This window comes from Pan paniscus, chromosome 4 (genome assembly GCF_029289425.2).
Source record: "Pan paniscus chromosome 4, NHGRI_mPanPan1-v2.0_pri, whole genome shotgun sequence".
Classification (NCBI taxonomy): domain Eukaryota; kingdom Metazoa; phylum Chordata; class Mammalia; order Primates; family Hominidae; genus Pan; species Pan paniscus.
This window is the reverse complement of record NC_073253.2, coordinates 28,741,100-28,764,665: the sequence shown is the minus strand read 5'-3', so window position 1 is coordinate 28,764,665 and position 23,566 is coordinate 28,741,100. Positions and strand designations below refer to the sequence as shown.

Below are 23,566 nucleotides of genomic sequence, written 5' to 3'. Positions count from 1 at the left end.
ATTTAATTCTTAGTTTCTGAGCTTCCAAAGCCTAGTTTCTGGATATTTAAAATAAATGTAATAGATCCTTCAAAGGTATATTTTCATTCTAAGAGCAATTTGTATGTTACCTGCTAGAACCAACATCCTTATTAGCTGCAACTCCTAGTTCCCATTTCTGAGTCCTTTTTTGTTGATGTGAATTCTCAGAACTTTTCTATTCTACCTTTCAAAGAAATGTTTCCATATTATTTAATGTTCAGAGGTAATCTGAATTTAATTTTCCTTTAGAAAATGTCAAGAAAATCTTAGATATTTTGTTATGTAGAGAAATACGGAAGGATCTGTAAGAGTAAATACAGAAAAAATTTTCAAAAAGTAGATTAATTAGAAACTGGGAAAACAAGATTTATCAAAAAGAGAATTTTGAAAATGTATCAGAAAAAGTCAAGAGGGGAAGGAAACTCAGATTTGATGGCCAATAATTAGTACCAATAATACTTCCTGCTTCCATTTCCTCAGTTTCCTTCTGCTTAGATCTAGTTATTCTGCAGATCAGGATTAAAATCAGAGATAAGTTAGGAGAATAAAGGAGACACAGAGAAATAGTTTAAGATGCTAAGAAAAGTAAAAAAACAGGACCAGTGGCACACAGAATTATATACCAGATATCACAAAATTACAGTTTATTACTATAAAATAAAAAAAATTTGGGAAAAAAATCAGAGTACAATGTGTATAAACTGAGGTTAAGCATCTATTATATGATGTGAATTGCCTGATTATATTCTTTGCCTTGCTTTTTGTTTTGTTTTGCTTTCAGTTTTTGGTTGGAATGTGCATCATTATTCACTTACTGATTTATAATGGCTTTTTGTCTTTTAAGGAAATAAGCCCTTTGTCTTTCGTACTATTTATGTAAAGGAGACTTAAGTGCTTATCTTAGAAAGAAAAGGGGAAAATAAAGGTGAAACACTAGCTTCTATTATAAAGATAAAGAACTTATTGTTAACAGAAGATTCCTATGCTTCCAGTTTCCATTATCTTCTGTTTACTTTAGTTAATAATAAACTTTAAACGAAGCTTTCCCTGCAATGCTGTTATGTTTGAAATTAAAACAATTAATTAAGTGGATTTAAAATTAAAGAAGACTTTGTTCTTAATTGGAAATCAATTGGCTTTGGATATATGAGAAACCAAATGGTAATGGGACACAATCAAAGTAAATTTAGATGATAAAACTTGTGTCTTCCCTTTCAGTCTGATAAAGAACAACATTAGGTGAAGATATGCCTGGAAAATACTGCACAGTTATAAAAAACTAACAGTAAAACCTCAAATTAAGCTACAACTAAAAGCATGTATTTTCAGAGCCACACTTCATAGCTTCTCTCCCCATCTGCATCACATCATTAAATCAGCACAGAGAACTTTAAAATACTATGGCAAGTAATTTAATAAGAATGACTCAATGTACCTGATCCAATTTTTCTGCTGGATAATAAAAAGGTGAATATGAGAGCATTCAAGATTTTATCCAGTCTCATGGTTTTAAATACCATGTATAAGCTGAGGTCTCTCAAATCTTCATTTTCAATCTTCACATCTCCACTATGATCCAGCCACATATATAGCTGAACGGTTGCAAATTACCAACAGCTGAGCCCTTAGATTAAACTATCATTATAGACAAAATCATGTATTTGTCAGATCAATAACTAGACATCCTTAGTCCTCTCTTTTCCCCACCCTTCTCCTCCAATCCATTAGCAAGTCCTGTTTTTGCTCTCTCCTAAACATACTTTCATGTCCAATTGTTTCTCACCATTGTCCCACTGCTGAAGGCCTAGTCTCTACCACCATCCTTAGCCTTCTGCCTTGTCTGCTAATACTCTTGCTTCCTTACAGTCTGTTGCTTACACAGCACCTCATATAGTTGTCTTAAAACTTAAATCAGATCATATCACTCTTCAGCATCAACCCCGTCAGTCTTTTCCCTTTATCATTAGTCATGAAGTCAAACCTAAACTCTTTACCATAGACTCACCTCCCCAATGTCATACTCTACCACTGTGCCAGCCTTCACAGTGGTCTTTTTCCTGCCTTGGGGCTTTTGAATTTCCTGTTCTCTCTGCCTAGCACACTGCGCCCCAACATTTTCATATGACTATCTTCTTATCACTTAAGTTTCACCTTAAATGCCACCTCCTTACTTCTAGTGACTCTTTTGTCCCACCCAAATTTTTACATAGCACTTATCATTAGCTGAAGTTATATTTCTAATTTACATGTTTATTAACTATTTTCCCATAAGAAAAAGAAAGCAGGAAGGGCCCATAATGATCATGTAGTTCAACTTTCTTGTATTATGTAAGAAACTGAGGCCCTCAGAAGCTAAGTGCTTTGCCAACATACATCCACAACTATTTAGGGGAGAAACCAGAAAGGAAAATAAATACTCTTTAAACAATAATAGAACAGAATTCTTCCTGCTCCATTTCTCTATATTAAACTTTATCAATTTTTGTTTAATTCAATTATTCTTCCTTTCTCAAGATATTCAGTGGGTGAGAGAGAGAGCTCAACTCTCTCCCCACAGACATGAAGTTTCATCTATCACAGTTCTATAACAGAAGTATGTCATTTTTAAGCCTTAAGTTATATAAATACTAAGTGGATTGTATTTATATAACTATTCCTAAAGCCATGAAAAATAACTAAGATGATTTATCCAATAACTTTTGTTCATTTGGTGGTACAATTGTAGAGATGTTTTAAAATTTTTCAGAGCTTGCCACTGTCCTAACTTTTTTTCCATGGAATAGGGAATGGTGGGAAGCTCTGAGTTAAAGCTTTCTATTGCTTTCATTACATAGTATATCATTTTAATTTAAAATCACATTGATTGTGGTCATTTGCCGTCTCCTTAATTCTATATTTAAGTAGTGTGAAATTTTACTTTTGAGAATTTTAAATGTCTAAAGTGCTTATTTGCCATAGGAAATAGAGCAGAATATACATCTTTCTTTGCTGAAGAAGGATCTGGCAGTGACCTAGGACTGTCATTATGAACAAGAGTACTAATTTGCAATAGGGCAAGAGAAGGCAAAGACGCAGTAGACAGAGAAATGTTACCCACTAGTTCTTGTAAATGCTTACTACCAGGAAATTATTTACAGGAAGCTACCATCTGAAATCATCTTCTTTTGTTGTGACTTTGGTGCTTCTCCTTGGGGTGTTGAAAAATGAATGTGTATATTTGAGGGTTGTGATCAGCTGATTCAAAATAATGAATCCTTTATTCTTTGAGAAATGTTGGAAACAATTATTGTAGTTTATACAAATCATTTAGCAAGGATGCATCAATGCAAGCATGATCCACATTGTATTAGGTTCCATGTGATGTGCATAAAGGACCAGAAAGCTTAGTTTCCATCCTTGATATTTTCATTATCAACATTGCCATGCATACATAGTGCCTACTAACACCCAGATAATGGCAGCACAGTAGCCACACTTAGATGGTTATTTCTGTTAATACACAAGTAATGTAGCTGGTTTTTCAGAATTACCACAGAGCTAGTTAATGCTAATTCAACATATATTTATGTGGCTTTATAGTATGCAAAGGACTGTGTCATATATTGTGAGGGAGGGTGATACAGTTTAGATATTTATCCCCACCCAAATCTCATGTTGAATTTTAATCCCCAGTGCTGAAAGTGGGGCCTAATGGGAAGTATTTGGATCATGGTGCCAGATTCTTCATGGCTTGTTGCTGTCTTTGTGATAAGTACTCATGAGAACTCATCATTAAAAATGTGTGGCACCTTCCCCCATCCCTTGTCCCCACTTTACCATCTGCCATGAGTAAAAGCTTCCTGAGGCCTCCCCAGAAGCAGATGCCAGCTCTATGTTTCCTGTATAGCCTATGGAACCATGAGTCAGTTAAACCACTTTTGTTATAAATTAGCCAGTTTCAGGTATTTCTTTATAGCAATGCAAGAAGGGCCAAATATAGAAAATTGGTACCAGGAAAGGTGTATTGCTATAAAGATACTTGAAAATGTGGAAGTGCCTTTGGAACTGGATAATAGGCAGAGGTTGGAAGAGTTTGGAGGGCTCAGAAGAAGATAGGAAGATGAGGGAATGTTTGGAACTTCTTAGAGAATGGTTAAATTGTTGTGACCAAAAAGCTGATAGTTACATGGACAATGAAGTCCAGACAGCCGAGGTTTCAGATGGAAATGAGGAACTTATTGGGAACTGGAGCAAAGGCCACGTGTGTTACGCCCTAACAAAGAGCTTTTCTGCATTCTGTTCATGCCCTAGGAATCTGTGGAAGTTTGAACTAAAGAGTGATGATTTAGGGTGTCTGGTGGAAGAAACTTCTAAGCAGCAGAATGTTCAAAATGTGGTCTGGCTGCTTCTAACAACCTATACTTAAATGAGGGAGCAAATGAATGATTTAAAATTGGAACTTATATTTAAAAGGGAAACAGAACAAAAAAGTTTGGAAAATTTGCAGCCTGGCCATATAGCAGAGAAGAAAAATCTTTTTTTGTTGGGAGAGAAATTCAAGCAGGCTCTGGAGCAACCACTTGCTAGAGGTATTTGCATAACTAAAAAGGAGCCAGGTGCTACTAGCCAAGACAATGGGGAAAAGGCCTCAAAGGCATTTCAGAGACCTTCATGGCAGCCCCTCACATCACAGGCCCAGAAGCCTAGGAGGTCTGACTGGTTTCATGGGCCAGGCATACAGACTTGTGCAGCCTCAGGACACTGCTTTCTGCACACTGGCGACTCTAGTTCCAGCTCCAGCTGGGCTCAGATGGGCCCAGGTACACCTCAAGCTGCCACTTTGGAGAATGCAAGCTGTAGGCCTTAGTGTCTCCCCTATGGTGTTAAGCCTGCAGACACAGAGAGTATGAGAGTGGTGGATTCCTGGTAGCCTTTGCCTAGATTTCAGAGGATGTATGGAAAAGCCTGGATGCCTAGGCAAAAGCCTGCTATGGGGTGGAACACCATAGAGAACCTCTACTTAGGCAGTGCAGAGGGGAAATGTAGGGTTAGGGCCTCCATACAAAGTCCCCACTGGGACACTGCCTGCTGGATCTGTGGGAAGGGGACCACTGTCCTCCAGACCCCATAAAGGTAGATCCACCGGCAGCTTGCACCCTGAGCCTGGAAAAACCATAGGCACTCAACAACAGTCTGCAAGAGCAGACTTGGAATATGTACACTGCAAAACCACAGGGGTGGAGCTGCCCAAGGCCTTCAGAGCCCACCCCTTGTGCCAGTATGCCCTGGATGTGGGACATGGAGTTAAAGGAGATTATTTTAAAGCTTTAAAATTCAATGAGTGCCCTGCTAGGTTTGGGACATGTGTGGGACCTGTAGTCCTTTTCTTTTGGCTGATTTCTCTCTTTCTGAATGGCAATGTTTACCCAATGCCTATACCCACTATCACATCTTGGAAGTAAATAACTTGTTTTGATTTTACAGGCTTATAGGTGGGAAGAGATGAGTCCCAGATGAGACTTTAGACTTGGATTCAGGACTTTTGAGTAACTGCTGGAATGAGTTAAGATTTTGGGGGACTGTTGGGAAGGCCTGATTGTATTTTGCAATGTGAGAAGGACAGAGACTTGGGAGTGGCCAGGGGTAAAATAACACAGTTTAGATATTTGTCTTTACCCAAATCTCATGTTGAATTTTAATCCCCAGTGCTGGAGGTGGGGCCTCATGGGAGCTGTTTGAATCACAGGGGCAGATCCCTCTTGGCTTCATTCTGTTTTCATTATAATGAGTTCTTCTAAGATCTGTTCATTTAAAAGTGTATGGCACCTCCCTCCCCACTGTTGCTGCTGCTTTTGCCACATGAAGTGCTTGCTCTCACAACACCTTCTGCCAGGAGTAAAAGCTTCCTGAGGCCTCTCCAGAAGCAGATGCCAGCACTATGTTTCCTGTACAACCTACAGAACCATGAGCCAGTTACAATTCTTCCATTATAAATTAGCCAGTTTCAGGTATTTCTTTACAGCAATGCAAGAACAGCCTAATACAGAAAGATAAAAGAATAGTAACAGATTTTTAAAACTTGGCTTCTTTCTAAAGATAGAAAAATTCCCTAAAGGGAAATATAATAATATACAATTAGTCACAATTTAAGTTCACATGTGATAATTTTTCTATGAGAAGTATCAACAAAATGAAGAGGGAATTTAGAAAGGAGACCACAACATGAGGAAAGGATAAGTAGAAAGGTCTCCTTGAAAGGGTATGGCATTTGTGCACTGTCTTGAGGGATGAGGGTATTTGTATGGACATGGAAGTGAAAAGGGCTGTGGGAAGGGAACATTCCAGATGGAGAGAAGCATAATTAAAGAAATATAGGCAGAAAATCCTAGAGTTTATTTGGGAAGTGGGAAATAACTCACTTTGGCTGGCAATTAGGGCATATACTATGGGTGATTCAGACAAAGGTCATAGAGCCAAGCAAAATAGTTTGGACTTAATCTTCTAAGTAATAGGGGACTACTGGACTTTTTGAGCTGGAAGGTTATATACTTTGAGTTGTGCATTGTGAAAATTAATCTGGCAGCAGTAGACAAAATTGACTGGAGTAGAGAAAGACTAAAGACCAATTAAGAGGCTATTTTGATAGTTAAGCTGAGAGGTAATGAGAGAAGGGACCATGGGAATGGAACAGAAAAGACCAATTCAAGAGATAAGGGAAGTCAAACCAGTGGGATTTAGTGATTAATTGTAGGTGGAATGGCAAAATGGATAGAGAAGATAAGGGTGATAAGAAGGTTTTAAGCTTGAGAGACTGAGAAATTGATACTGGCAGAAATAATAAATTCCATGGGATCTAGTGGAACTCTTTTGGAATTCTATTTGAAACTTGACTTCAGGCATGCTTGAGATATTGTGCATCTGGAAATGCAGACCCAGAGCACAGGAAAATGGTCAGAACTGGTGATAAAGTTTGTAGGCATGTGCAAGTGCGTGCATGCATGAGTGTGTGTGATATAAATTTAAGTAAATCTTTGTTGCCATTGTAAGAGTCAGTTAACTCTCTAAAGGAGAAACAATGAACATCCCTTATCCACAGGAGATGATACAAAGAAAGGAGGGAGTTGTCAGAGAAGTTGGAGGATCATCAGTAGACTAGCATCTCTAAATTAAGCACATTCTTCTTTTTTTTAATGAAAAGAGGCACTGACAGCACAAGATTTTTTTTGAGATTGTGCCTTAGACTTTCTTTAATTTCAAAAGGGACTTTTGAATATACTTATTATCCTTATCCTAATAACAGCATAATTAAGTGAAATGATAAGAAATCTTAAAACATCAGAGGTAAATATTATTTTTCTATGGAGAAAACTTGGTTACATATTTTACCAGCAACTTCAGTATACCAGTGAATTTTGCATTCATTATTCAACAGGTATTTGCAAACATGGAAGACACTTAATATGAAATTTTTCCTGACTGGAGAAATAGGAGTGGAGGCTATTAATGGGGGAAATAAAAACTATGCCACCAATTCTTTGATCCAGAGGTGTCTGTTGAACTGGCAAGGGATGTAAGTAAATAATTCAAAGACTTTAGACTACATATAGTGGCACACATACATTCCTAATGTAAGTTCTTAACTCACAGTGGTAAACTATTACCACAAGTGACCAGAGTGTATTTTCCTCTTCATCTTCTTCTTTCTTGATGTAATCACTGCTAACTAATCACTTCTTGAAATTATCTAACTCGTTAATTTAGTATTGATTCAGTAAATATTTGCCTAGAGTTTATGATGTGCCAAGCATCTTTTCAAGTCTTGTAAATTCAGCAGTGAACAAAGTAGACAAAAATTCCTGCTTTCATGTAATTTTTATTCTAGTGGAAGTTTACACCAATGAATGTTAATAAAAAAGGTAACAGACAAATTTTTGTCTATGTCTAATATTACATTACATACTTGTTTTCCCGTACAATTTGCTAATGTTTCACATTTATATATTTGTGTCCTAGATAGTGGTTGTTCTTTTTAACAGTCTAGTCATGTGCTCCAGGGAAGTGAATCAAGTGGTTGTTGTTGCTGTTTTGTAGTAAAGAACAACTGAAAGTCTCCTTGTCTCTTTCTTATTTCCTTCTACAAAATTATTGCCACTGTTTTGAGTAACAGTCTTGTTTTCTGACAAGGTAAAAACATCATAATGAGCCAGGTGAGATGGCATGTACCTCTAATTCCAGCTACTTGGAAGGCTGAGCTGTGAGGCTGAGGCAGGAGGATCACTTGAGCCCAGCAGCTCACCAGTCTGGGCAACATAGCAAGACCCTGTCTCAAAAAAGAAAATTAAATTAAATTAAAAGTTTATGAACATGTTTGGGAAAAATAAGTGTTATATATTAATAATGTAGAAAAAAGAAGTAAAACTAAAAAATTGAAAAGGAATAATACAATTAGAAAATGTCCATTGTGCAAAATGTAATATAGTAACTAATCTAGATAGTAATCATCAATGCCTTCTAAAACCATTAGGTAAAAGGTTGATGGCAACTTTACAATAGATGGATTAACCTCTCGATCAATTTTAATATCATTAAAAGTAGGAAAATCAGACATTATGTGTCTCTTAATGTGATGTAATAAGGGATACATAGAGCCACTTATGTTTTTTCCCCAAATAAAATACAATAAAATGAAACCTGACTCCTTGAATTTAATTAAGCATGTAGATTCAATCACTTATATAGAAAATAAATCCAGAAAAATATGCTAAATGAGCACCCCAAAATAAAAATCTATAATAGAACATGAGAAATTCTATCAGACAAATAACCTAGAGTGGAGTGGAGGGGGATATTTAGAAAGAGTAGGAAGAGGAAACGTGTTACGGATTAGAAGAAATTTAAGACAGGTATCGATCAAATGCAATGTTTAAAATTTGTTTGAATTCAGACTCAAATACACCAACAATAAAAAGGATATTTTTGAGAGAACTGGGAAGGTTTAAACATGGACTAGATATTAGCTGATATAAAATAATAATTGCTGAGTTTGTTAGGTGTGATTAATGTTACTGTGATTACGTTTTTTAAAATTTTCTCATTAGAAAGACTAAAGCACGTGTGGATAAAACAATATGCTGTGTGGATTTTTATTTAAAATACTCTAGCAGCAAAAGAAATGAAAAATAAGAAATAGATGAAAGATCTTCAAAAGTTGTATAATTGTGAAGCATGGGACTTCTTTCTTGTACTTTCTTTTTAAAACTTTTCACTATAAAAAAGATTTTAAAAATAGTTTCACATATATTTTACAATAAAAGTGCTATTTTAATCTTTGCAATTGTTTTGTCATGTTAATCTATGAAGCTCCTTTTGGTATTATTCTTAAGAATAGGAGTATAGTGTCAAACAGGGATTAGAAAGCTAATGCTTTCCATTCTCATGAATGGCAGCTAAAGAGAAAGGTGACAAAAATACTTCAAAATGACAAAGGATATAATAAACTGGAGTTGAAAGAAATTGGAGGGATGAAATATCCTAAGCCATGTCCATATTACATCATATCCAAAGATTTCTGATAAACTACCCTCTCCTTTTCACTCCTTGATTATCATCCATTTTAAACTTGCTTAAATTCCTTGCCTGAAACTGACAGTTGGTTTGGTGATGTCTGGACACTCTAAATCATCTTTACAATGTCAGTACACTATTCATCAGCATGAGGTGACCTTTTCCCAGAATACAATCTTCCTGCGTATGTCTCAGCAAATGTTGACAAAGGTATATGAGAACAAGAGTGATAATAAGATTTATCATATTGAGGCACTGGGTAATAGAAATTCTTCTGTAAATTAACAACCATAGCTGGAACTATTTGTGCATTTGTACAGATGCCAGCACAATCTAACATCTGTCCCAGCAGACAAAAAATACAGAATTTATTTGATATAGTCTCCCCTCATTCCTGAAAAGGTCACTTGCTCTTTAACCTGCTATGTGTGATTAAACTAGCTTTGAGCAGATGACAATGCTGTACTAGAAATTAAGGCTCGCTGTTCAGATGACACTGACAGCAAAGGCAGCACTTGTCTTATCTTCTAAACAGTTTCAGAATATGAAAACTAAATGCCCCAAATGCTTACCACTACTATTAATAACCCATACATACAAACATAAATCAAGAACCGTTACCCATCTAACATTTTTATGTTATGTATCTCTATTTACAGAATGGGTTCACTTGCACTTGAAAATATTCCATAGCTCTAAGTAATCTTCCTGAGTTTCTTCCAGCAAACTCTGTTTTATTCCCTCCAGCAAAAGATGAGGCTACGTGAATCTGGTGGCTCTGAAATTTGGCTTTTGCAGCAATGAATAAAACACTTTCAGTCTAATTTCTAATAAATTGGGCTATATTTATTTCATGCAAAAATATATGTATCCTTGCAGGAATAAAAGGGAAGAGCATTATTATTTTTACTTCTGTTCAGTCTGCCAACTTACGTTTGTCCTCCAGCAAACAAAACTATGATGGTAATTATGCAAACAAGAATGTGATTTAAAACCATGCATTTTTCCCATCTTGATCATCTTCTCTGTGCAACACTTTGAACTAAGTAATCAGAAGATGCAAATATAGACCTACAGCCTTCCCTAGGTTCACAGTTTAGCAAAAGAGTCCAAGGCAGTTATATTAGGTAATTTTGATATAAAGCAGAAAGTGATTTTTTTTTTTGCAAAGCCATAAAGTGTTGTGTTTTTTTTTTTTAAGTTATCAGGCTAGGAACAGTGGCTCACACCTGTAATCTCAGCACTTTGGGAGGCCGAGGCTGGTGGACAGCCAGAGTTTAGGAGCTCAAGACCAGCCTGAACAACATAGTGAGACTCTGTCTCTACACAAAATAAAAAATTAGCCAGATATGTTGGTACACACCTATAGTCCCAGCTATGCTACTTGGGAGGCTGAGGTGGGAGGATGGCTTGAGCCCAGGAGGCAGGGTTTGCAGTGAGCCATGATCACGCCATTGCACTCCAGCCTGAGTGACAGAACAAAACTCTGCCCCCTCACCAGAAAAAACAAAACAAAACAAAACTCAAAAACCAAAAACACATAAATCAACAGAACAATATCTATTATCACATAGATCAATAGAACAGAAGAGATCATCCCATGCCACATATACGTGGTCAAAAAAGTTATAATGAAGAAATAACTACAATGAAGAAAGGCTAGTTTTTACAACAAAAGTAATCATGATTCATACACAAAATTAACTCATAATGGGTCAGGGATCCGATGCAAAACCAAAAACTGTAAAATTTCTAGAAGAAATCAAAGGAGAAAATACATGTGGCCTTGGATTTGGTAAGGATTTCTTATATATGATACGAAAAGTACAGTCCATTGATAAAAAGCAACTTCATCAAAATTTTAAAACTTCTTCTCTTTGAAAGAAACTTAAAAATAAGGAAAAGGAAACCTAGAGACTTGGAAAATATTTATGAAACATGTATCTAATAAAGGACATGTATCCAAAATATTTCAAGTACCCTCAAAACTAAATAATGAGAAAATAAACCACCCAATTAAAATAAAAAAAAAGTATGGGCAAAGATTTGGACAGGCACTAGAGCAAATAAGATACATGGATGGAAAATAAGGACATGAAAAGATATTCAACATCATTAATTATTCACTAAGAAAATGCAAATTAAAACCACAATAAGATACTATTACACATCTATTAGAATGCCTACAATGAAAAAGAAAAAAAATTGACAATACCAAGTGCTTGCAGGGATGTAGAGCAACTGTAACTCTCACATACTGCTACTATGAATACAAAACAGTCATGAAAAATAATTTGGCATTTCTTATAAAGTTAAACTTACCATGCAATTTATAAATTCTACTCTGAGATATTTACTCAATAAAATATTAACATATTTATACAAAAAACTGTATACACATGTTTATGATGGCTATGCTTATCTAAAAAGTAGAAGCAATCTAAATGCCCTTCGGTGAATGGATAAACAAATTGTACATTTACACAACGGAATCATATTCAGCAAGAAAATGGAATTAACTAGTGATACACAATATAATAGGCATGAAAATCAAATGCATTTTGCCAAGTGTATGAAGCCAGACTCAAGAGACTACACACTATGACTCCATTTACATGACATCCTAAAGAGGCAAAACTATAGCTACAGAAAACTCATCAGCTGGGTTTGGCAGTAGGGAGGAAAGATTTCTTACAAAGAGTGCAAGAGAATTTCTGAAGGATGAAACTGTAATATATCTCGATCCTGGCTACATGACTATATGCATTTGTCAAAAGTCAGAGCTAACACTGAAAAGGATGCTGTGAGTTCAGAGGAAGAAGAAGAAATCCCAGCTGGTCAAGAAAATTTGCATGGAGCAGTAGGCAATGAAAGTTAAGGCAACTCGTGTTTGGTAAAGCCCGGAGGGAATAAACTGCAGAATATATGCAGGGATCACAGTGAAAAAGAGCAGTAAAACACCTGAATGAAGAATGCTGGCTAGGACGATACTGTAGAAGGCTTTTAGTGACATGCCAAAGAAATTAAAGCCATCTGTGTGACGTCATGGTAAACACTGGAGAATTTTAGGTTAGAAAATACATACATCTGTACTAGGAAGAAGGAATCATTCAAGGTTTTTCAAAATGTCACGTGCATCAGAGATTCTGTTACTGATTTAGTAAATGAATGATGGCCCAGAAATCTGCATTTTCAACAGAATCTCTAACTTCATCCCCATTTACAGTTTTGTTCCTTGAATATTACAGGCCCTATGAGCAGATGGAGCCACTGGCTACTTATGTGCCATGATCACATATATATTCATTGCTTACAGCTATTTCTGGATGTGTCTGATATAGTAGAAAGAACACTGAAGTAGGAATCAGTGACCTCAGTCAATATCTTGCTGGATACTGTGTGACTCTGGGGCAGCTTCAAACTTCTCAGAGCCTCAAGTTATCACCAATGTGCATGTTAATTAAAATGCCTACCCTCTCTGCCTCAGGGTGACTTAGATTCATTAGAATGTTGTTTGTGAAAAGCCCTTTGAAGTAATCTACCAAGTGCTATACAAATGTGAGACACTTTCGTCCCTTTGGGTTAAATCATTACATCTCCAGACAACCCCCTTTAAATGTAAATATGTTGTATAAGAAGGTGTAACATTAGCACATATATTAGAATTTTAGCTATATGTTAAAGTATGCAGTTTTTTTTCTGAAAAATCTGAAATTGAAATGATGGGGAGCAAGGCTTTTAAATTTGATGGGAGAGGCAGAAGGAACCAGAAAGAAAGGAAGAAGAGAACTGGGAAAAATTCGACCCATGGATCTGAAGATCAGGGCTAGGGAAGTTACATAGTGTGAGGTGCAAAAATAGACATGAAAGGACCCGAAAGCCAACAGGCTTACTTTAAGCTGCTGCCTAGGCCTGGTCCTGATACCCCAGGGGAAAACATCTGTGTCAGAAGATACAACTTTTTCTTTTCCCAGAGGCAAACAATGCAGGGAGCAGTAGACATAGCTGAGCAACTTATTGCAACATTTCGTTTATACACACACACACACACACACACACACACACACACACACACACACACACGGCCCAAAGGATACTATATGGATGTACCAAGCTGTGTGGAACACAAAACATATAAAACACCTGAGAGCTGTATCCGTATTAGGTTGAAAATACCATTCTGTGTATGAATTCCCCACTGCTCTACATCCACTAGGCCCTTAAATTTATATATCCCCAGTATACTGAGGGAAGAATAAATTACAACCTACTGTTGTTACTCAGTTTCTACCTTAGGCCCTTCCCATGTTAGACCCTCCTAATAAAGTGAACTGGATTATAACACTGCCAGGAAGAACCTGCGGTCACCAGCTTTCACAGATGCTCCAAGGCATTAAGCCTCCAGAAAGTGGGGAAAGGATGTAAGTCAAACCTGGCTTTATAGCTTGTTAGCATTCCCAATTTCATCCTCTCCTCTCGTGTAATTCAGTGTGAAAGCTCTTATGTGTGATATGAGGAAAAATCAGAACTCTATTAATAGGGAGGATAATGCCACTCTCAAGGAAGGAGGCTGCTCTGATGAAGATGCATTTCTGATCACTAACATTACATGACACATGCTTGGGGTTTACATGCGCTTCTCAATTACAAAGATGCACTTTCACCTTTGGAATTCCCAGCCTTGAAAACTGCTGCATACTCTCAAATCTCCCATTAATTATTACCTACCCAAAAAGGAACTTTCTTCAGCAGAGGTACATTTAGATCTTCCGCTAAGCATTCTGCCTTCCATCTCTGAAGGCTTCTAAGCAAACAAGAACTCTGAGAGGAATACAAGAAAATCCTAGGGAAAAAAGTCTTTTGCCAACAATTACCTATGTGGATTTGTATTCAACCACTGTTTCTCAGAGGAGAAATGAGTTCCAAATGTAGAATTAATTTTGCACAAAGCCTCTGTCTTGTCTCCATATTCATATCTGATATTTGGCAGTAAGACACAAATTCATCTCTTTAGAATTCATTTTCTTTCTCTTAAACATTAATTAATTAATGAAAAATTTCTAAAAGGTAGAATATTCTCATAGTAGCAAATGTGAAGGGTACAAAAGAAAGGTACAAAAGGTAGAGAGAAAAAAATAGGTCTCTCTTTCATTCTAGTCCTCAGCCACTTGTTCCTTTTACAGAAACTAGTACTCTTGCCAATTTCAGATAGTATTCACATACAAACCTGTATGTATATGTATATATGTATTTCCTTTCTTTTTCTCTGTTTACTCAAATAGTAATACATTAGAGATTCTTCACTTTGCTTCCTTGCTATTATCCATGTCTAGTCATCTGTCTTTACCTCTGTATGATGACAATTTTTGTCTTCTATGTGAGTTATATACATAAATATCCTTGTTATTTTTAAAAGCTGCATAGTGTTTCCTTGTGTGACAAAATTTATTTAACTGACTCTCCATTCACAGCCACATACATTGTTATTAATCTCTTATATCACACAACCGAATATCACTGTGACAGTATCATTTTATAACTGGTGCTAGAATATATCATTTTGTATTTATATTTAGAAAAATATATCATTTTTGGCCAGGTGCGTTGGCTCACGCCTGTAATCCCAGCACTTTGGGAGGCCAAGGCGGGTGGATCACGAGGTCAGGAGATCGAGACCATCCTGGCTAAAGTGGTGAAACCCCATCCCTACTACAAATAAAAAAAATTAGCCGGGCATGGTGGCGGGCGCCTGTAGTCCCAGCTACTCAGAAGGTTGAGGCAGGAGAATGGCGGGAACCCAGGAGGCGGGGCTTGCAGTGAGCCGAGATTGTGCTACTGCACTCCAGCCTGGGGGACAGAGCGAGACTCCGTCTCAAAAAAAAAAAAAAAATATATATATATATATATACACACATATATATATATACACACAGTTAAATGTGTATATATATGTGTATATATGTGTATATATATATAATTTTATAACTGGTGCAAGAAAAATAAATTTATAAGAAGTTATATAATAATTTATGATAGCTATACTTATAATATCCAAAAAGTAGAAACAATCGAATTGACCTTCAACTGGTGATGGATGAACAAACTGGATTCACGCAATGGAACCATATTTAGCAAGTAAATGCAGTTAACTAATGATAAACATTATCACTAATGATAAACATTATCACTAATGATTTTCAGTTTGGATAAATGTTGCTGAATGTCACTCCTTAAATATTGTACTAATTCACACTCGCACCACTAAGAACTAAAATTTTCTATTTCCTTGTTTTCAAACTTTTTGATCTTTGATGATTAGATAAGTGAACGTTAGAATTTTTAAGTTAGCTTGAGTTGCCTTTCTCCTAAAATAAGAGAGATTAAACATTTTCAAATACTTAAAAACTGTTTTATTTCTTTTCTATGAACTGTCCATTTTTCTGCTTATTTTTCTATTGTGTTGTTGGTCTTGTTGATTCGAAGAAGCTTCTTCTACATGAAATTTTAACTGTGTTGCAAGTAGTTTTTCAATTTTTTAAAAAATTGTAGTTGTCTTTTTGATGTTGCCTTTTCTCTTCTAATTTTTATTGCTATGTTAACATTTTTATGACTTGTAGTCTTTGTGACATATTTAGAATGTATTCCCCATGCCAAATTTATTTTTTAAATTAACCCATAACATTTTTTACTGCTTTTATGGTTTTGAGTTCTTTATATACAAATTTCACCTGACATTTATTTTTCATATTGGAAATTAGGGAGGTATTCATAAAAAATTTTCCCATGCATGTATATCTATTTGTCCTAACATCATTTATTGAATAACTAATTTTCCATGATATGAAGTGCCACTTATGTGGTAACTATATTCCCTTATATCTTTTGCTTTATTGACAGAATTCCAATCTGTTCCATTAATCCAGCTGTTTACTTTTTGTTAGTTCCACACTACTTTAACTTCATAATAGGCTTAGTATTTGGCAAGTCAAATTCTCTTTTCTTCTCTTTTCCTCTTTCCCCTCTCTCTCTCACTTCTAATTTTTTTCAAAATATCCTTTGCATTCTTGCATGTTTTATTTTCCAAATGAACTTTAAAGCCAGTTTTTCATATAAACATTTTATTGGTATTTTATTTGTACAATATTAAGTTATAGATTAATAATTTTCTATGGATTTTCAATAAGTGAAGTACTAGTATAATATGGAGTATTAAGAAATGGTCCTACCACAACGCACCTGGGACACAGATTCACTCAGATATTTGTAGACTCCCCTCTGGCCTCTTTTTCTTTCTCTAATTCCCTGGTTGGGCATTGTGTTCATGTGTCCATGCAATGTTTTGGAGAAATGTAGACAGGAACACATTTCCTCCATGGGTGAGAACTCTGGGAGGCTTCATGGCACTTCCAATATCAGAACCATCAGAACTAGTACAAATGAGCCATTTTTTATAAAGCTTAGCAGGATTTCTGGCAAACCAGAGTAGAGAGGTGGGTGAGGAAGAAGATGGGAGAAGAGGAAAGACGAAAAGGATGGTCCATATCTCATACCCTCAGCTTCAAATTTATACTTTTTATGTTATCTCCAAATGAAATTTTAGCACAGATATTGCATTTTAAAGTAATAATTGATAAATGGAAATATTAAAAATATGCCATAGTTCTTTAATGCTATTTCAGTATTTCTCTCCCTCCTCTTTTTCTCCTTTTTTCCACTCTTCTCCCTTCTTTGTAATGTAAACTTCAAAAAATGAAGGTGCTCGGGTAGTGTTTGAACTTTAATAGACTATATCTATATATGCGGTAGAATACACTAATGCACTTGAGGAATTTTTTCACATATTTGGCAAAAGAAAAATAAAATCAGAGCTTTGAAGAAATCTTTTCGCTTTAGGCACTTTCTGTAAGCCCTGGAAAAAAATTGTTTTACAAAGTGGGAATAGAAGTAGGGAAAATTAAATATATATTCATTACATCAAGGAGCCATACACATTAATGGATGGTATGAAATCAAAATCAAATGGGAGAAATGGCTGATGTAGTATGTTTGATTTAATGTTTTTGTTAGGAAATTAAATGCAAACAGGGAAGGACTAACCTGTAAACATGAACATTTGATATACCCTACACATTTCACCTTACTTTACATGATTTTGTACACATTTAATATGATGTGTCCATTACTTTTTATTATGGCCAGATGATGGAAAAAACGATGGTTCTGAAACTGCTAAAAGAAAATGCTAGTATCTATAGTTAGTGGTAGACAGGCCTAAATTTTGGAATGAAAATAAAGACCACAATGTAGTATAGCATTTTACCAGGGAAACATACATTTCCTTGTTTTTATAGATGTTCTCGATTCTAGATAAAGCACATTTCTAAATTTTCTTGTAGTTCAGGGCTGTACAACAAATTTTTAAAGTAATTTTTGGCATTATTCCAGGATTAACAAATCTTCAACTATCTAAACCTCCTTTTATGTGATAAAATATGTCAAGAAGCAAATTAGTTTTTTTTAATGGTTATTTTAAAATTTTTCTATGGTCGATACATCTAAAGAAAAACTTCATAGATTTGGGATCAACCGATGATTCTTTGATTTGCCCTTCTCTTACATGGACAGTTTCCTTTCCATGAAGAAATACGATGATTACCATGGAAAACAATGTCCTATTGAAGAGCAAGGGTAGTAGAAAGTACTCTTAGGTCATAGCACTAGGATAATACTACATAATTATCAAAACTGATCATATTTGCCCATTTCCTTCAGACATTTGGAGGCACAGAGCTTCTCTAACAAGTGGAGCAAACTGTATAAGAAAACAGCCCATCTAACAACTATCAGTCCATCTTTAAGAACTGGAAAAAACTGTTTAGCAGAATTTTTTGTGGACAAAACCTTAGTTTTAATTTGTTTTCTGCCCTAATTTCTTTTTACTCCAATTTCCTTATTTATTTTTATTATGTTGTGGATATCTTGTGATGGATATTTCCTGATTCAGAATTTCTAAACAATATTCATACCTTACGGGAACCACGAGAAGATAGAATAATGGCAAAAATATTTTTATTATTCAATAAATATATATTGATCTAAAATTTTAACCATGAAGTGAGGTAAAGAGTGGGAAGAAACTCACTCCCATGAAGTAACTACTGTTAACACTTTAACACTTTCTAGTGTAACCTTCTAGAAATCATCTATGCATTTAAAAATAAATATTCATATGCAAATATCTTACTTTTTATCTTCAACTTTTATTTTAAGTTCAGGGTTACATATGCAGGATGTGGAGGTTTCTTATGTAGGTAAATATGTGCCATGGTGGTTTGCTGCATGGATCATCCCATCACCTAGGTATTAAACCCAGCATTAATTAGCTCTTCTTCCTGATGCTCTTCCTCCCTCTACCCTCAACCCCCGACAGGCCCAGCGTGTGTTGTTCCCCCTGGGAACGAATGAGAACAAATGTGACCATAGGTTCTCATTGTACAGCTCCCACTTATGAGAACATGTGGTGCTTGTTTTCCTGTTCCTGCATTAGTTTGCTGAGGATAACAGCTTCCAGATCCACCCATGTCCCCGCAAAGGACATGATCTTGTTCCTTTTTATGGCCACGTAGTATTCCATGTTGTATATGTACCACATTTTCTTTATCCAGTCTATTATTGATGGGCATTTTGGTGATTCCATGTTATATGCATGCATGTATCTTTATAACAGAATGATTTATATTCCTTTAGGTATATACCCATTAATGGGATTGCTGGGTCAAATTGTATTTCTGCTTCTCAATATTTGAGAAATCACCACATTGTCCTCCACAATGGTTGAACTAATTTACACTCCCACCAACAGTGTAAAAGCCTTCCTTTCTCTCAGCAACCTCCCCAGCATTTATTGTTTCTAGACTTTTTAATAATTGCCATTCTGACTGGCGTGAGATGGTATTTCATTGTGGTTTTGATTTACATTTCACTAATGATCAGTGATGTTGAACTTTTTTTTCATGTTTCTTGGGTGCATGAATGTCTTCTTTTGAGAAGTGTCTGTTCATGTCCTTTGACCACTTTTTAATAGGGTTGTTTTTTTTTTCGTGTAAATTTAATTTTTTGTAGACTCCGGAAATAAGACATTTGTCAGGTGGATAGATTGCAAATATTTTCTCACATTCTGTAGATTGTCTGTTTACTCTGTTGATAGTTTCTTTTGCTATGCAGAAACACTTTTAGCTTAATTAGATCCCATTTATCAATTTTTGCTTTTGTTGCAATTGCTTTTGTTTTTTTTGTCATGAAATCTCTGTCCATGTCTATGTCTTGAGTGGTATTACCTAGATTTTCTTCTAGAGTTTTTATAGTTTGGGGTTTACAATCAAGTCTTTAATCCATCTGGAGTTAATTTTTGTGTAAGGTGTAAGGAAGGGGTCTAGTTTCAATTTTCTGCACAATGGCTAGCCAGTTCTCCCAGCACCATTTATTAAATAGGGAATCCTTTCTTCATTGCTTGTTTTGATCAGGTATGTCAAAGATCAGAGGGTTGTAGGTATGCAGTCTTATTTCTGAGTTTTCTACTTTGCTCCATTGGTGTATGTTTCTGTTTTTGTACCAGTACCATGCTGTTTTGGTTACTGTAGCCCTGTCCTATAGTTTTAAGTCAGATAGTGTGATGCTTCCAAGTTTGTTCTTTTTGCTTAGGATTGTCTTGGCTATTTGGGCTCTTTTTTGGTTCCATATGAATTTTTAAATAGTCTTTTCTAATTCTGTGAGGAATGTCAATGGCAGTTTAATGGGAATAACATTGAATCTATAAATTACTTTGGGCAGTAGGGCCATTTTTACAACACTGATACTTCCTATCCTTAAGAATGGAGTGCTTTTCCATTTGTTTATGTCCTTTCTGATCTGATTTTTTTGAACAGTGGTTTGTAGCTCTCTTTAAAGAGATCCTTCACTTCCCTTGTTAGCTGTATTTCTAGGTATTTTCTTCTTTTTGTGGCAATTGCGAATGGAAGTTCATTTGTGACTTGGCTTTCTGCTTGCCTGTTTTTGATGCATAACAATGTTAGTGATTTTTGCACATCGATTTTGTATCCTGAGACTTTGCTGAAGTTGTTTATCAACTTAAGAAGGTTTTGGGCTGAGACAATGCAGTTTTCTAGATACAGGATCATGTCATCTGCAAATAAAGATAATTTGACTTCCTCTCTTTCTATTTGAATACCCTTTATTTTTTTCTCAGCTGAAAGCCGATTGCCCTGGCCAGAACTTCCAGTACTATGTTGAATAGAAGTATGAGAGAGCATCCTTGTCTTGTGCCAGTTTTCAAGGGGAATGCTTCCAGGCTGTGGGTTTGTCATATATGGCTCTTATTATTTTGAAGTATGTTCCTTTAATACCTAGTTTATTGAGAGTTTTTGTTATGATACAAAGGGTTGTTGAATTTTATCAAAGACCTTTTCTACATCTCTTAAGATAATAATGTATTTTTGTCTTTAGTTCTATTTATGCGATGAATTACATTATTGATTTGCATATGTTGAACCAAACTTGCATCCCAGGGATGAAGCAAACTCGATCCTGGTGGACAAGCTTTTTCATGTGCTGCTGGATTTGGTTTGCCAGTATTTTATTGAGGAATTTTGCGTCGATGTTTATCAGAGATATTGGCCTGAAATTTTCTTTTTTGTTGTTGTCTCTTCCAGGTTTTGGTATCAGGATGATGCTGGTCTCATAAAATGAGTTAGGGAGAAGTCCCTCCTTCTCAACTGTTTGGAATAGTTTCAGAAGAAATGGTACCATCTCCTCTTTGTACCTCTGGTAGAATTCAGCTATAAATCCATCTGGTCCTGGGCTTTTCTTTTTTTAGTTGGTAGGCTATTTCTTACTGCCTCAATTTCGGAACTTGTTATTGGTTTATTTAGGAATTCTACTTCTTCCTGCTTCAGTCTTGGAAGGGTGTATGTGTCCATGAATTTATTAATTTCTTTTAGATTTTCTAGTTTATGTGTATAGAGCTGTTTATAGTAGTCTCTGATGGTTGGTTGTATTTCTGTGGGGTCAATGGTGATAGTCCTCTTATCATTTCTAATTGTGTCTATTTAGTTCTTCTCTCTTTTCTTCTTTATTAGTCTAGCTAGTATTATCTATTTTATTAATTTTTTTAAAAAAACAGCTGCTGGATGTGTTGATGTTTTAAAGGTTTTTTTTTGTGTCTCTGCATTCTCCAGTTCTGCTCTGATCTTGGTTATTTCTTGTCTTCTGCTAGCTTTGAGGTTTGTTTGCTCTTGTTTCTCTAGTTCTTTTAGTTGTGAAGTTTGGTTGTTAACTTCAGATCTTTCTAGCTTTTTGATATGGGCATTTAGTGCTATAGATTTCCCTCTGAACACCACTTTAGCTACATCCCAGAGATGCTGGTACATTTTCTCTTTGTTCTAATTAGTTTCAAAGAACTTCTTGATTTCTGCCTTAATTTCATTATTTACTCAGGTGTCATTCAGGAGTAGGTTGATCAATTTCCTTGTAGTTTTGTGGTTTTGAGTGAATTTCTTAAACTTGAGTTTTAATTGGATTGTGCTGTGGTCTAAGAGACTGTTTGTTATGTTTTCAGTTCTTTTGCATTTGCTGAGAAGTGTTTTACTTCCAAGTATGTGATCAATTTTTGAGTGAGTGCTGTATGGCAATGAGAAGAATGTATATTCTGTTGATTTGGGTTGGAGAGTTCTGTAGATATCTATCAGGTCCACTTGATCCAGAGCTGAGGTCAGGTCCTGAATATCTTTGTTAATTTTCTGTCTTGGTGATCTGTCTAATATTGACAGTGGGGTGTTAAAGTCTCCCACTATTATTGTGTGGCAGTTTAAATCTCTTTGTAGGTCCCTAAAAATTTGCTTTATAAATCTTGGTGCTTCTGTATTGGGTGCATACATATTTAGGATAGTTAGCTCTTCTTGTTGAATTGAACACTTTACCATTATGTAGTGCCCTCCTTTGTCTTTTTTGATCTTTGTTGGTTTAAAGTCTGTTTTGTCAGAAACTAGGATTGCAACCCCTGCTTTTTTCTGTTTTCCATTTGCTTGGTAAGTTGTCCTCCATCCCTTTATTTTGAGCCTACATGTGTCTTTGACCCATTAGATGGGTCTCTTGAAGAGAGCATACCAATGGGTCTTGGTTCTTTATCCAGCTTGCCATTCTGTGTCTTTTAATTGGAGCATTTAGCCCATTTACATTTAAGGTTAATATTATTACATGTGAATTTGATCCTGTCATGATGATGTTAGCTGGTTATTTTGCAGACTTGTTTACGTGGTTACTTCATAGTGTCACTGATCTTTGTACTTCACTGTGTTTTAAAAATATTGTATGCTTCACAAACTTGCGTGTCATCATTGCACAGGTGCCATGCTAATCTTCTCTGTATCATTCTAATTTTAGTATATGTGCTGTCAAAGTGAGCACTGAAATATCGTAATAATATAAGTGAGATCATATAATACCTACTATACTGTTTTCTTTTTACACTTATAAGCATCTTCCAAATTAGTATTTATACTCTTATGTCATTTTTAAGACAGTTACTAACTCTTGAATGGTATAGATATAATTTATTTAAGTAATTCCCAGGTATGTATTCCAACTTCCAATTTTTCCAGCAATGGTGCAACATATATAATTTGCTGTTCCAATTCTACAGTTATAGAATTATATGTTGAAATTGGGTTTACAGTAAGATTCTATTTTAGTAGCATAAGGTAAAGTAAAATGATTCTATATTAGTAGCATAAGGTAAAGTATTTTCAAGTCTGGGAAACAATAACAGTAAACTTATATGAGGGAAAAAATCTGTTTTTTTTTTCTTTTTACTATATTTAACATCAGTAACAACAGTAACTCTCAGACTAAAAAAAACACATTGTAATTAACTTAAAGAAAATAACATGTAAAAAAGGAATCAGATGAATGCTTTCCTCACTTTTTAATGGTGCCGATTTTACTTGAT

General features: G+C 35.5%; 1 non-coding gene across 1 annotated transcript; it reads right to left on the bottom strand.

Annotated features, from left to right (window-relative positions):
- Window positions 1-22,918: 22,918 nt before the first annotated feature.
- LOC112439872 (U6 spliceosomal RNA) lies at window positions 22,919-23,025 on the bottom strand. Its single transcript, XR_003028105.1, has one exon. It is a non-coding gene; the product is annotated as a U6 spliceosomal RNA (small nuclear RNA).
- Between the last annotated feature and the right edge of the window lie 541 nt (window positions 23,026-23,566).